Genomic DNA, 17,322 nt, shown 5'->3' on the forward strand with positions numbered 1-17,322 from the left:
CTGAGTGACTAAGCACAGCACCGATTTCCTGTGTAATAGATGAAAGAAAGAGTCCAGAAACTGTTACCTAGGTTGATGGCTGTCCCTTTGCTTTTCAACAAACTTACAAAGGTAAAGCCATTCAATGTCCAACCTTGCACTAAGATTTAGCCCACCTTCCCTGCCACGAATTTGTTGGTAGTATTACTAATTCATTGGAGTTCTATGGGATCTATGTACATTCTGGTAAAATAGAGGACTGAAAGGGGAAAGGCTCTTCTGAAACTGTCCATACGTAACAGTCTACAGGGTCTGAGGTTATGGTTGTGGTTGACCCATTATCAGTGCAAAATAAATAAATAAATAAAAAATAAAGAGAAGCCAGCCCACACAAACATTATTATTGTTGACCCCGTATTTTAAAACAGCATAACCATCACACCTTCCAGTGTCTTTCCTTTCATCTGCACTTTATTCCAAAGCAAAAATGGTGAAAACCTTAATTGACATGGTGCTATTGTCAATCAGAAATTTTCAGCCACTTATCACTACCAGAACTGGAATTCTCATTGTTCTCAGATAGGAAAGTAATTCAGCTCTAAAATCCCATAATTGTAGTCTACTTTCTAAGAATTTTCTTATTACCGGTGGTCTTGCCTTGAGGTTTCCAGAAGACAAAGCCTAAGTCTGAGACATTTATATAACTACCTTTTAAGATAATGCATTCTCAGGGTATAGGAGTGAGGAAATAGAGAGTGAGGGAAGGGGGAAAGCAGATACTGGCTACTGCTTAGTATGTAGTATGACTGCTTGCCCATCCATGTGGCACTGTTCTACAAGAAGCTACAAAAATGAGAGAATATTAGGCTTTTTCTCCAGCAAAGAAAAGGTAAAAAAAAAAAAAAAAATTACTATTCTCTCTTGCCTCCCACTGACCAAAGTTATGCTCCATGGACAGTTAATTCCCTTGCACACATAACTTGTTCATGAACGTGACCAAGAAGACTATTGCAGCTAAGACCTCAGCACCAACATAAAAGTCTGAGACAGGGGACAAGAAGTACATGGCATGGGCATGAGACAGGGTATCACAGGTTACTCCTACAAGAAGTTGGTTGGTGTCTATTCAAGAGAGCAGTTGGTTTGAAAAAGTGCCCAAATATCTGGAGACAGATGAAACCAAAAGATATGACATAGTACTTACATATGCAAACATTTTTAATTTTTTAGTATCTGGAAGGAGCACATGATTGAACTTATTTGTAATTAGTCTGATGCACTTTGCCTGTTGATATCTAATTTATCCTTACTCTAATAACTGAATCCAGGTTAACTTATTGACTTGTGTAGTTGGTCCTATTTTACTGGTATACTGTGTTTGGTCATTTAAAATGCACACTATGCCTTGTTTCTTATTTTATTCAGTAGTAATTTTAAAAGAATGGAGCATTTAAAAATTTTCTTTGTTATTATTTTGTATTCTTTAATAAAGGTCTTATTATAAAACTCTTTTAGCTTCAAATTTAACAAAGGAATGAAACTTTTGACCCTTCTCTTACAGAAGACATGAAATTTAATATGCTTTTACTGACCCATCCCTACATTTATAGATCTTTGTTAATATGTGGTATAGATTATATGATAGAGGTATAGATTATTATTGTTTAATTACTGTTTCCAACTACATATCTTATTTTTCAAATGATATTTGTCTTATGAACATATATAAATAAACTAATTGGATTCACTCATAACAATGCTCACCATAATAATATTTATCCAAAACATCTATTCATTTATAAGAATGCTCACCATAAGAACATTTCTATTTTCTACTTCTCAATTTTAATTTTCCCCCCACCCCTGATAAGTGTTTGGGCAAACTTTTCAGAGATTGTAGTGTTAGTGCTAGAATTTGTGACCACCTGAATATCAGAAAGTAAAAATAATTCAGCCTGCTCCCAGGCCTATCACCTTGGAAAAAAAGAAAACAAATAAGCCTTATGAACATGTCTCAATTATCTTTTAGTATTTTATGCTGCAAAGGTTTAAAGTTTGCCTGGAATTTGTTTTAGGTTTCTTATATTTTTTTTAATGGTTTCTAGGTAACCTAAATATTTTGGGACCTGGGTTTTAATAAGACAGTTTCTTTATCCTTAACACCACATGAAGTTTATCAAGACATCTGTGTTGCTAAATATTTTGAAGTAGCCTGTGCTTGTTCTAGATATTTTTAAAATTATTCTGCTTGTTATAGTAAAATCATTTCAAGAAGTGTTTTAGAGTAATTCTCCCTTTCTTATATGCTAAAGAATTTCTTTCATAAGTCAATTTGTTTGCATCTGTTTACTTTATTTAGCATAGGTGTTGTTTGTTTATTGTTCTATGTGCTCATCCTCAAAGATTGTTCAATACTATTTAATTGGTCTGATTTAGCCTATTAAACAGGAACAGTGAGTCCTATAGCTGCTTCTCACTGCCCACTTGAGTGCTGATACAAGCCTCCTTGTATTCTTAAAAGAGAAAAGCAAATAAACATACATAGTTTTCAAAATAATTCTTAGCTTTTAACAAACTTGTAGCAAGCTAGAATGTTACCCTACTGTTTTGCTCTATGTCTTCTAGGATGACAACTTATTCCTGGATTATTGGGGCTGTGTTTATTTATTTATTATTTCTTCTCTTGAAGTAGTATAAGGAAATGCCATTTTCCCCAATCTTGCTCACAAGCACTGTCCTTGTACGCTTACACCACATGGCAAGTTTCCATGCACCATTCTCCACCCACCCAACCTCTCATTTTGCATGCATGCTCAATCACTAAATCCTGTCTGACTTTTTACAACCCTATGGACTGTAGCCTCCCAAGCTCCTCTGTCCATGGGATTTGCCAGGCAAGAATACTGGAGAGGACTACCATTTTCTCTTCCAGGAGATCATCCCAACCCAGAAATTGAACCTGAATCTCCTGAGTCTCCTACATTGGCAAGTGGATTCTTTACCACTGAGTCACCTGGGAAGCCCAGCCTCTTTTTTACCTCAGCTTTATTGGGGTATAATTTAAAAATAAAAATTGTATGTATTTAAGTTATACAAATACATTGATGTTTTGATATCATATACATTGTAAAATAATCAGAACCATCAAGCTAATTAACAGATCTAGCCTCTCATATTCTCACAGTGCTTATTTAACTTATATGCAGAGTACATTATGTGAAATGCCAAGCTGGATCAATCACAAGCTGGAATCAAGATTGTCAGGAGAAATATCAACAACCTCAGATATGCAGATGATACCACTCTAATGGTAGGAAGTGGAGAGGAACTAAACAGTCTCTTGATAAGGGTGAAAATAGCAGAGTGGCTTAAAACTTAACATTAAAAAACTAAGACCATGGCAACCAGTCCCATCACTGCATGGAAAATAGATGAGTAAAAGCGGAAACAGTGACAGATTTTATTTTCTTGGGCTCCAAAATCACTGTGGACAGTGACTGCAGCCATGTAAAGATGCTTGCTTCCTTGGAAGGAAAGCTATGACAAACCTAGACAGATTATTCAAAAGCAGAAGCATCACTTTGCAACAAAAGTCCATATAGTCAAAGCTGTGGATTTTTCAGTAGTCATGTACAGATGTGAGAGTTGGACCATAAAGAAGTCTGAGTGTCGAAGAATTGATGCTTTCGAATCATGGTGCTAGAGAAGACTCTTGAGAGTCCCTTACACTGTAAGAAGATCAAACGAGTCAATCCTAAAGGAAATCAACCCTGAATGTTCATTGGAAGGACTGATGCTGAAGCTGAAACTCTAATAATTTGGCCACTGAACAGCAGACTAATTGGAAAAGACCCTGATGCTAGGATAGACTGAAGGCAAAAGGAGGAGGGTGTGACATAGGATGAGATGGTTAGATGGCATCCTCAACTCAATGGAATAAATTTGACATAGTAAAGGAGATAGTAAAGGACAAGGAATCCTGGCATTTTGAAGTCCATGGGTCAAAAGAATCAGGCACAACTTTTCAACTGAACAAGAAAAAATCCTCTCATATACTTACTATGTTTTTAATTCCAATTCTGTGTATGTGTGATGAGATCATTTATGAAATATACTTCTAGAAAATTCCATCCAGCTTCCTTCCTCCTTCCTCTCTGCCCACCAACTTTCTCAGTATAACCCCACCGCAGTCCCATTAAATTCATATTGTTTTACTGGGAACTCCAGGTTGGTTAATGCGTGGAGGTGCAGGTAGAATGGTACGCTTAGAGAGGGGATGAAAGCTCTGTACCCTTTCCCCATCTCTTACCTTAAGCATCTTTTTCATGGTAACCAACTAGTAAGTTAACTAGTTTACTGAGCGCTGTGGATTGCTCTTGCAAATTAATAAAATCCAAGGAATTTACAATTTATAGCCACTTGGTAGAAGTACAGGTGACGATCTGTCTGCCCCCCCACACACACTCACACAATCATACTCACACTGAGAAAGTAACAGGATTCATTGGCATTATTCACAAAATTATTTGAATGGTAAAATGAATTTAATAGTTTGATAACTAAAAGACTGTGAAAGATCAATTTCAAAATCACATTGAATTTTCAAAAATCTATTTTTTCCTGAGATTTAATTGTGTAATGTATCTTTGGGTCCTTCAGCTTAATCCTTTAAAATGCTCATTATTACTAATTTTAATGGGCATTATCTGAATTGCAATGTATTCTGTTGCATGAGAAAAGAAGCCCATTTCTGTAGCTTAACTTTGTAATAGCATTTTATTTTTCCTCACATATCAACAAGTATTAGTGAAGGGAATTTGGACCCCTTCTATCATTTTTTTCCATCACGCACACAGGGAAGTTCTTATCTTCATGCTTGTCCAAACATGGAGGTAAGGTGGCTGCTCCCTCTTCAGCTGTGCTGTAGACTGGAAAGAAAGGGACAAAAAGAATGTATTAGAAAAACAAAAATATTCCCAGAAGTCTCTAGTAGAAAGATATTTATACCTCATCACCTACACTTTTGTTACATTGCCACAGTTGGATGCAATAGATTCTGAAAAGGTGAATATTTCATCTGGGAACATTGCCAACCTGAACAAAAGTAAGGAGAAAGTGAGGATAGCCCTTAAGTGGGAAACTAACATTGTCTAAAAGTTATTGAATTCAGAATGTTGTATAATCACGACAGTATTTTTAAGCAGCGTAAATTTTTAGAGTAATACTAAATTTCAATAACTATTCACTTTTGCTATATTTGATGGTTTTAATGAAGTAATATAATGTTTTATATACTTTACTGTCTACATTATACTAAGGAGAATAAGGTCATTATAGGCCATTAATAGTTTTACATACTGGGATATTCTTTTTTTATGTACCTTACTTAAATGGTGGCTTCAGGGTCCATGTTATAAACAGTGTCAAACTCCTATGGACAATATCTAAAATCTAAATAATAACATCTAAATCCAAATCCAAATTCTAAGGATTTTTCTGAGTTAATTACCAATATGTTTCATATAACAATTTTAATGCCCACATACTGACAGCAGAATATGAAGTCCTAAATGAATTCTTTAAGCTAAATGCTGAACATTTAAACTGTTTGTATTTTGGGGGTTTTTTTGGCCTTAATATCTAAAATTCAATATTTGATAATTATGACTTTAAAGTATTAAAATTGTTACCTCTTAAGGAACATTTTTCTACACTTATAAAAATGTTTCTTAATTATATCTTATCTCCCACTTAATGTAAATCTTACATTTGCTGCATTCTTCTTTAGTATCTTTAATGTTGATAATCAAGATGGGCAGACTTTTCAGTGGCATTTAGGCGGTGGCTGGAGGAGAAGACAGTCAAGATAGGATATTTGTCCTAATATTCTGTCTAAGTAATACTCAGAACTGAACATAGTACATTTTTCTAAATGCAAATCTAATACTAATTCATATCTAATGTAATACATATTACAGATTTACATCTCATTTCAAGTCTTCTGTGAATTTGATTAGAATTAATTCTGCCTCATCTTACACATTTTATTGAATATATCTTTTCAAATCTAATCTTGATCCTGTTAATTTGGGATGATTTGTGTTTTGTAAACAGTCACATCCAAGTATGATATAGGGTGTCAGATATATCACATGACATGTGAGGTTCAGATAAAATACCATTTTCTCCAATTATAAAGGAAAACAGGTATAATCTTGTATATGAAGACTTTATACTTATTTGCTCATAGTTAAAGCTATATAGCATATGGGAAGAAAGAATATATAAAAATACAATTAAGAGAATAACCAAACAAGAATTTTTAAAATATGAGATAATTAAGTAATTTTGTTTTCTATCAAAATGTTCCTGGAAGTATGCTCTATAACGTAATTCTTCTCCCTCCCCTGGATAAAATTTTGCTTGGTTCCCCACAGCTCTCTTAACTAAAAAAAATAAAAATCCACCTGATACTTTAATCATTTTCAGCTTAGACACTGGTAAATACAGCTAGAGTAATAATAAAGATTCCAAACTTCATTCAGAATTAAAGCTTCTGCACTCACCTAATCAGCCATGCAACAGAAGGCAGCTCTGTAGTATACAGTATGACTTGGATAGATACTCCTCTATTTTCCCAACTTGTCTTTTTCCCCTTCTCAAATGCTAATTAGCACTGTTTCTGACCAAACTGGATTTTTAGATGGTGGAGAGAGAAGATGTGAGTACACAGGAAAACTCTTGTATGCTTGTACTTTGGTGAGCTGCCATCATGGATTGCTCTCTGGTTAGGCAGGTGTCACAGCTGACTCTTGGTCTTTCTTCCTTGCAGGGTGTTTCATTTCCTTGTAGGGTTCTTCAGACCATGTATTCCTCTCTCCGTTCAAGTAGGCATCTCTCAACTGCACTTCACTGTGATTTACATTATCAGCAGGCCATCTTTTCACAGACTCTCTCTGTTGGGATCCTAGGGTCTTTTGGCATCCTTTTTTGGATAAAATCCATTTACGATGACTCTGGGCCAGCTTTTAGCCACATATGTTTGGTTCAAACCTTCTCTATGTCCTTTGTTAATTTTCAATTATATTTTAAGTTACTTTTCAAAAACAAGCTCTCTATGATATTGTCATGATATTTTTCAGATGTATACAGATATGTTTTAATTAACAGCACTGACATTAAGTTCAAAGCATAACTGAGTCACAGTTATTTTTGCAATCAGGAATACAGAATATTAAAAAAAGATTATGTGTGGTGAACTCACTTAGTGATTATTAAAAACACTGAGGATGGCTAAGATAGGCAAATATCCTTCTTTCACAGACAAGAAAAGAATCAGTTTAATAAAACTGTCATTGGCCAGGTGTAGTGTGATTTATGTGATGTACTTCATGTGAAGGTTTATGTGATGCATGGGGTTTTAAGTAAACATATGTGGGTTTGAGTCTTATTTCTATAATGCATTTAATTACAAGTTACAAGAAGCTGATCAAGGTTAATAAAGCAGGTAGTCTAAGTTTCTTCCTCTATAAAATAGGTATAATAATAGCTCTAGCAATTATATTGTTTGGTAGACATATGGTATATACCACACAGTAACTTCTTAACAATAGTTAATTCTGTCTTTCAACATTGTCGGTTTTAAAAAAAAATTACAGCTGTAGTTTCTTCAGGTATTTATTTTATCTTTTATCATTTCCAAATTCAAAAATAACATGTGAATTATATGAACATATACATATACATATACACATATTTTTACAATTTTTCAGGTCATTAGTAAATTACTATAGTGCAATAGTTAGCAAGTGTTTATTAAAATGAGAATCATTGTATTATACTATATAAAACAAACTTTAAATTATCAGATTATACTTAATTTTTCTAGAAAAGCAAATAAATAAGTAATGGTAAGCTGTTACCTTTAACAATTTAATCTTTGGAATCAGTAATTAACTAGAAAAGTCTGGTTTTCACTGCAATAGGAGAAACAGACTATTAAAGAAAAGTCTTCCATGGCAGGCTGGGAGAAAATTCTATAAGAATCTGGATATATAGTCCGTGATTTTATAATGTAAATTGTGATTACTTAGATGCTTATAACTTTTCATCATCTTCTTTAATGAGTTATTCATGTTGGTAGCCAAATAATCATCAAGCTATTGCTAAGTGGGATGGTTATTACTGCATCTCTAGCTACTGCGGTTATCCAAAGAGAGGACTACTACTACTACTACTAAGTCACTTCAGTCGTGTCCGACTCTGTGCAACCCCATAGACGGCAGCCCACCAAGCTCCCCTATCCCTGGGATTCTCAAGGCAAGAATGCTGGAGTGGGTTGCCATTTCCCTCTCCAATGTGTGAAAGTGAAAAGCGAAAGTGAAGTCGCTCAGTTGTGTCCGACCCTCAGCGACCCCATGGACTGCAGCTTCCAGGCTCCTCCGTCCATGGGATTTTCCAGGCAAGAGTACTGGAGTGGGGTGCATTGCCTTCTAGTATTTTTTCCATATAGATAGTGCCATTACTTCCTTGTTTGTTTATACCCCTCATAAATATACATTCACTACAAGAGTCTGAATGTAACGAATGCTCAATATCTTTTCTCCATATTGTTAAAACATGTTGGGAAGTATTAGGACAAGTTTGGTCCCTGATATTATTTTTCTATTCCAACACAGATCCAGAACAACACTGCAAGAGTATACCATATAAAATCCAGATCACAGTTCTAGATAATGTTTCCCACCAACAACTAAGATTCTAAGATGTGTGGTGTTTCACTATTAATGAAATCTATTTGGGTATACTTTGTTCAAGATCAATATTACTACTTTCTAAGCCCATTCCCTTGGATTGCAAAGAGATCAAACTAGTCAATCCTAAAGGAAATCAATCCTGAATATTCACTGGAGGGACTGATGCTGGGGCTGCAGCTCCAATACTTTGGCCACCTGAAGCTCCAATACTTTGGCTCAATAGAAAAGGCCCCAATGTTGGGAAAGATTGAAAGCAGGAGAAGGAGACAACAGAGTAAGAGATGGTTGGATGGCATCACTGACTCAATGGACATGAGTTTGAGCAAGCTCCAGGAGATAGTGAAGGAAAGGGAAGCCTAGTATGCTGCAGTCCATGGGGCCACAAAGAGTTGGACATGATTGAGCAACTGAACAACAATGAAGCCCATTCTACACAGATTACAAATATTTTCCCTTCAAAAATGTTACTATTTTGTTCATAGTAAGATGACAATTTGAGTTATCTTTTCTTGTATGTTTAACATATTTCACATAAATATATTTGAAATATTTCTATATACAATTCCTAGGTCTCTCTACTGAAAGAGCTTAGAAAAAATGCTCTACCAGTAGCAATAAATAAGACAAATCTCATATCTTGGTACTAAATATCATTTTCCACTAAAAACATACCAGAGTTAATTGTGGGGAAAGGAAGATTTCTGAGCTGGGGAAGAAGACAAGATAAATTTGGAACACTTTGTTATATTAGGAAACAGGGAAACATTCAAATTATCTGGGGGACACATCAAAAGGATAAGGGCTCCATCTTAAACGAACTCCAACAGGTCATATCTGAAAGTATTTGAGCTAATAGTCTTCTAATCCATTAGATTAAATAAGAAACTAAGAGTTTATACTGACACAAACTTTAAAAACAATTAAATAAAGGCACTGATATTAAAGGCTTAGACTTCTATTCATTAGCTTAGTTCATTCAGTAAATGTGTATCAGGCAACTGTACCACAACTTCAAGAAGAACCTGCAGGCAAAAAATCTCTCCATGACTATGGATAAAGCATAGAATAAATGCCAACTACTTAGACACTATTTTCTTAAGACAGTGGGCAAGTACCAATATATTGGAAACTTTTGGGGGAAAAAAGTTCGAAATATGTACTTCCAATTCTGCATGGTTATTTTAATGCCATTTTTTCGTCATCTCTTAAAGTAGAATGCCCTAAAGTATGACATCTCTTAAAGTAGTTGTTCCCTGACAAAGGTCTGTATCCTCCTTCCTCTCTTATTACATCTCTTATAATTTCCCCATAGCAGCTCTTCATCCAGCTATTCCACTTCTACCAGCCTCTTAGGAATTGAAAAAGTCCTCACTTTACAAATTAAGAACAGTAAGTTCTTGTAAACAAAATGTAACGAGTGTCTCAAACTTAACTCTATCACCCTAACTTCAAAAGAGGAACAGATTACATAAAATATAATATTAAATCATGATTTTCATTAAGGAGTACCTGGTTCTTAATGCTAACATATTTAAAAGGCTGAAAATCTACTAAAGTATACTAAATGGAAAAATTAAAAATGTGTCAAAAATTACTCAATCTTTTCATAATATTTCCATGAGCACAGTTTGCATTAAATATGAAGGATAACATTTAACATTTTACTGTTTTGAAATGACATAATGATAAAAGTTCTAGTGGTTATAGAATATGGCTATAGTGTAGACTAGTTTATGGTTATTAACTAAAATAAATATGTAGTAGAAACTGTTCTGAAGGTAAAGGTTACATTAGCTAAATCACAGCAAAAAGATATTCCATTCATTCACTCACTGAATGATGATTTGTATCATCTACTATATACTACTAGTACTATGTGCTATGTAGTACTACTACTATGATGGATCCTAGGTCCCAAGGAATGAAAATGTCTCTATCATAAAGAAACTAACTAGTGATAAAACGAGACACACACATTAGTTAACTGCAAAGCAGTGACTCAAGTGCATAAGTTAATGGTAGCACAAAAACATAGCAATTCTTTGCATAGTGGGCAGAAGAGTTAGAGACTTCCTCAAAGAGGGAATGCTTGCAGTAACTTTTAAGAGATGAGTTACCAGTTTATTAGGTAACAACAAATGAATGAGAAGCTATTAAAAGAAACAGCTATTAAAGTCAGAGAGAAATAGACTAGCCTGGAACATGGTGAGAAGAGGTGAGGGAAAAATTAAATCCAAAGCAATATCCAACTTGTGAAAGGCCTTAGAGACTAACCTAAGTGGTAGCATAATGGAATGTATAAAATAATGACAGTAGAAATTACTTAGTCTCTGATCTGTCCAATCCCTTGCCAACTCAGTACTTAGGTACCGTTTTACCCTGTCTGAAAAATCCTTCCCCCAGATTTTTACACAACTGTGTGTTCATTCAACTCTTGGCTTAAAAATCCCCTGTTAATACCACAAACTGAAATGAATTAGCGCCATCCTACCATACCCACCTATTAGTCTTCTTTTTCCATTGTTTTTAAATCAACAGAGAATAGAAACACAGAGTAAATATAAAGTTTATAACTTTATGTAACATACTCATATCCCCTTCATTTCTCTTTATTCTTGTAAATTAGACTGAGAAAATTGTAGAAATTTTTAAGCAACATTTGGTGTAGTACAGACTCTAGGGATTTGTGAGTTAGCAATCTTCCCTTTATTCTGTAGTGAGTATATTTTGTTCACTAGTAGCCATATGAGTATGACTGAAACAGGAGAAACCTTTTCAGAGATAGATGCATTTTATTATCTCAAAAGGATAAATCGGTAATGCAAAATTGTCAGGCAAAATGACAAAAACATAGTGAAGCATTTTGGAGAGAGCAGAAAAAATGTTTCTAGCCCCTTATATCATACCTCATATGCAAATGTCCTATCCTTGAGGAGACTTACTTTTGTCTCCAGAGAAAATGGTTAGGAAGTAAATCTCCATTAGTACTGGGAAAACTTAGATTTTTTAAATTTAGCATCCTGCTCAATTGGGAGCTTTAGGGAATGTTTATACATAAACTGACATCCTTTAAAGTAGTTTGGGGGCTTAAACAGAAAAAAAATGTAGTATGTTTGTTCTTGTGGTCTGTAAAATATTTGAATGAATCCTTGAACTACTGCAGACCCATAATCAAACAGACCAAGTGCATAGGACCCCTTACTTCTTCAACTGTGATTTAGAAAAACTCCAAAACACCTATTGTTACTAAATGAAGGCAATAGTTCCGTTATCTCCATATAGGGGAAAATAGAAAATTTTACATACAGCCTAAAGTAGAAAGCATAACTGCATTGCATTAAAAATATGTCAAAATTTTGTAATTTTATTGAAGTAGCAAATTATTTAATTAAGACAAAACTAGATGGTGGAGTAGAAGGACATGTGCTCATCTGCAAAAAAAAACCAAAGTCGCAATCAGCTGCTGAACAACCAACAGAATACTGGATCCCACCAGAGAAAGATACCCCACATCGGAGGGCAAAGGAGAAGCCCCAACAAGATGGCAGGAGGGGTGCAATTCTGTTTAAATCAAATCTCATACCCACCAGAGATGCTCGGAGGGTGCAAACAAAACCTCGTGTGCACCAGAACCCAGGGAAAGTCTCCACAGGAGACTGAGTGAGACCTCCTTTGAGTGTTTGAATGTCTCCTGCGGAGGCATGGGTCAGCAGTGGCCTGCCACGAGAACAGAGGTTCTGGCTGCAGCAGACCTGGGAGGCACAGAGTGTGGCCTAAGTCCTCTTGGAGGAGGTCGCCATCAGCTCCACTGTAGAGCCGCTGAGCAAACGACCACAAACTGGAGAAAAATTACACCAAAGAAATTCTCACACTACTGCAAAAGCCCACAACAGATTTCCCAACCTGTGGATCTGGCAAAGGGACTGAGAACCCCCAGGGAATTTTACTTTGGAGGCTAGTGGGATTTGATTACAAAACTTCCACAGGACTGGGAAAACAGATTCTTGAAGAGAACAAACAAAACCTTGTGTGCAGCAGGACCCAGGAGAAAGGATCAGTGACCCCACAAAAGACAGAGTCAGATTTGCCTGTGAGTGTCCAGGAGTCTCCAGCAGAGGTGCGGGTCTACAGTGGCCTGCCATGGGGTCAGGGGCACTGATTACAACAATCTTGGGGGCGGTGGCAGCATGCTGCCTTTAGTCCTTGTGAAGGAGGTTGCCATTACCGCCATTACCCCTCCTACCATAGTTAGGCCTTAGGCCCCACCCTTCAGCAGAAAACTAATGGATTAAAGATTTACTGAGCATGGCCTTGCCCACAGAGCAAGACCCAGTTCCCCACAGCCAGTCCCTCCTATCATGAAGCTTCCATAAGCCTCTTATCCTTATCCATCAGAGGGCAGACAGAATGAAAACCATTTAAATCTAGAAGTGAAGTGAAGTGAAGTGAAGTCGCTCAGTCACGTCTGACTCTTTGTGACCCCATGGACTGTAGCCTACCAGGTTCCACTGTCCATGGGATTTTCCAGGCAAGGATACTGGAGTGGATTGCCGTTTCCTTCTCCAGGAGATCTTCCCGACCCAGGGACTGAACCCGGGTCTCCCTCATTGTAGGCAGATGCTTCACCATCTGAGCCAGATCATATATAATTCATAACTGACCAATATTACAACCAATATTAACTGGATATAAAAATATTAATAGCTGTCCTTAAATAACATGGACTGAAATTTATCACACATTTATGTAAAATTTTGAATGCTATCTTATATTTTATTCAGAGGTCATTTTTATACTGTATACTGTAATTTAAACATTAAATTTGCATTGTAAATTTACAGTATACAATTGTGGTAGTGGGTCCTCAAGGTTTGAACACCTTAGGGTCAGTGAATTATTCAAGAAATGATTTAAAAGATATTTTGAAAAAGGATCATGAAAAAGGATCAGGAGTGATCCTAAAAAATTAATATGAAGCAACAATGGGAGGAGTTGATCAGAAGAGTATATAAAATAGTAAGAGTTCTCCTGAGAAGGCCAATTATGTATAGTCCTGATGAAGTCAAATATGGAGAATGTGTTAAACCAGCATTTGAAAACTGAAGCATTACTTAAAGATATTAAACAGAATGATGGAAGCCTGGTCTTTGAGTATTCATTGCTGATCTATGAAAAGCAGCAATGGCATTAGTGCTTAATGATTAAGCTAATATGAATCTAGAGTGAAAAGTCATGCTTTACAAAGAAAAATGTACCTTATTTGATTTGACGTGCTTTTCATCAATCTATGCTAGCTTCATGTTTGACATTTTTCTCTTGACCTCCAAATGTATGCAGTCTATAGTTTGTGGAGTTGATCTTTTCTTTTTTGAAAAATTATGATAGCTTTGCTTTTCACCCATCTTTCACTAATTCCCAGAATGTCCACTTTTCTTCAGAGATTGCAGAAAGCAGCCTGCTATATCTCGGTATTTTTATTGCCCTAGGACCTAACTGAAAGAAGTTGGAAGATTAAAATACTCTAAAGCAAATAAATGATTTCCAATTATCCTATGATCCATCTTAAACTACAATTTTCTCTTAATGAAACTTACTCGTTTCCTCACATATAAAAAGTATTCTGAGAGAAAAAATGGGAGACAATTGTTTCAAAACTTTAACATCTTCCCAGATGGCAAACATCTTATTGTCTTGATTTTTAAAATACATTCTTAAATTGTAGGCTAACTTTACTAGTGTCAGTTGACTCTGTGCTTAATAGATATTTTCATAGTCATATTGTAGTTAGGTATGTCCTTTTTTCCTATAATGTATTTTCCTTCACTCCAATGACTGTGAGGAATATGAACATGTCATGTTCTCAAGTTACAGACTATAAGTGAGGCTAAGATATGCCTAAAATTTTATAATACAAGAGAAAGAAATGTGATGAAAAGGATCAGGTAGCATTTCATAGGAGTTCAGTACATAAGATTACTTTCAGCTGATTATATATAAATAAATAAAAACTTTATATAAAAGGTTTATTTAAGCTGGACTTTTAAAGACTCCCCTAACCAAGTAAATGGTTGGGCATCAATGAATCTATAGATTAGATGAAATGATATGTACATATATGGAATATATATGTACATATGATGGGGGAGAAGGGTGGGATAAGATCACAAGTATTCATCATATTCTAAAAGACATTTTGGACACTCAATATGGTTAAAAGCAAACCACACCATACAGAATACTGTCTGGAGAGGTTTGCAAAATTATTAAAATTAGTATGATTACAATTACATTTGCATTGCCTCCAAATGTTCATCAGCATTTTAGCTTCTCAATAATCTGACTGAGGAAGCATGATGCACCTCTCTGAATTTTTGAAGTATGTTTTTCCAAAGCCTAGAAACCACATCTGACTGTTCCTTATTATTTCAAGATAGAATATGTTCACTTTATTTCCATAACTTTCTTTATACCTACAAGATTTTCCACTACAGACAAAAATTAAGCCCATGATATTACTGTGCCCTTTTTTGCTTTTATTACTTCATTGAAGTGGAAACTATTGTCACTCTATATCAATAACAAAATGATAAAAAAAAAAAAAGTAATAGAGAGGCTTAGAGTATGGGTAGTAGTACATGCATACCAAGTTGCTTCAGTCATATCCAACTCTTTGTGACCCTATGAATTGTAGCCTGCTCCTCTATCCAGGGGATCCTCCAGGCAAGAATACTGGAGTGGACTGCCATGCCTGCCTCTGGGGATCTTTCTCAACCCCAAGGACTGAATGCTTGTCTCAGGTAATTCCTGCAATGGCTGCGGGTTCTTTGCCACTAACGCTACCTGGAAAGCCCATGAGCATTAGACATCATGTTAAAAATGCATTCAGCATATTTTAAATTTTTAAAAATTTATGATGGGAATTGATTAGAAAGTGGAGGCTTATACTAAGGAGATACATAGAGAAAAATTATAAATTAAGATGTGTGTTTGGAAAACAGGAATAATAATAATAATGGGAAAAATTCACTTATAAATGTAAGAGATAAATAGTATTTTATAAATAAGTGTTTTCTATAAGGATAGAGTGCATCAAAAAAAATGATAAGACGGTCTTAAAAGATTTAGAACTACAAAGTAGAAAGTGGCAGCAATGGAACTATTCACTTAAAAAAGAAGAGCCTACAGATATAACTACTTGATGGCATGAAATCCAAGTACCTTAATTTTTGAAGTGTTTAAAAAAATCTAGTAAGGAAGGCCTGAAAGTATAAAAGGTATAAGAATATCTTTTTGAGCTTAGTAGAAAGTAAATTGATGATAAAAGATTAACAGGCACCATGTAAGTAAAAAGCAAAACAATAAAAAAGAAAAATAAATTCAGATATTGACATTCAAGAAGTATGCTTACATAACACTGCATAGGAAGGAATACATTGTAAATCCAGTATTATTCTGTCATATATTGTGCATATGTTAAATAAGGTAACAAAAGCATCAAAAGTTCTTACATTATTATTTACATAAAATACTGCAATGACTTTAAAGTCACAGAACAAATTATTTTCCTGCTTTCTTTTCTTGAGCTGGTCAAATTTCACTCCATGCATTGTGAACTTTGTAGTTAAGATGGAGCAATGATTTAAACAATCTTGCAGTTCTCTTTCCTCACTTTGTGTAATCTGCATGGTCCATGAATTTCACATAAAGAGGTGCTTTACAAAGATCAAAGTCATCTCATTCGGAACTTTCTAGCAGCTAAAATGACCTAATACTCTCATATATTAAAGTAGTCAAATTTTGCCTGTCCCCAAATCTTTCACACAGGGCCAGGTGCCTGGTTGATAGTCCTGACTGAAATTAATTTCCTGAGATCCGGAGATGTTGGACCATATATTCGCTCCCAGTACTAATATATGCTGGACCATATATTCCCAGTACGAAGACCAAAACTAAAAATAGTAAGAAGGTTCTATGAAATGTATAAGCATAAGCATATAACGTATAAGCATAATCAATGGCATTAATTCTAGACTAAAACAGTTCTGCCCTTCTATGAAAAATTGATGGAAATCTAAATGTTACAATCGTCAAAATATTTGAAGTTCTGAGGTAGAGAGAATTAGCACTATAATGTGATTTGACAAGATAGCAAATAAAAAATCAGCAGTTCCATGCATATTTGAAGTCTAGGGCCCTAAACCTTCCCCTCACTAAATTCCTGAGGTCTGATTTCTCAACATTAGATCCTCACCTTAGAACACATTCTTCTTCAATGATCTTTCCTCTCCTCTCTGCTTAGTAAAAAATATTACAAATCCGAGTTCAGTGTTTTACTCTTTTCATGTTTTGCACTGTGTTAAATTAAGCCAAAGATTCAACGTTTCAAATTATCCCCCCTGACATCTATCTCTATAGACCAAATTCTCTGGGAGTTGGCCTATAATCCAGTCACTGAACATAAACTGTGCGTATGTATGGAGTCACTGGACTGGGCCCAGAAAACATGGCAAATCCCCCTGAAACATCATTTAGGCAAAGTTTGAGGGAAAAGTCATATTTTATATAGGTATAAATATGATCCTACCAC

Source organism: Capricornis sumatraensis, chromosome 5 (assembly GCF_032405125.1).
Source record: "Capricornis sumatraensis isolate serow.1 chromosome 5, serow.2, whole genome shotgun sequence".
Lineage (NCBI taxonomy): Eukaryota > Metazoa > Chordata > Mammalia > Artiodactyla > Bovidae > Capricornis > Capricornis sumatraensis.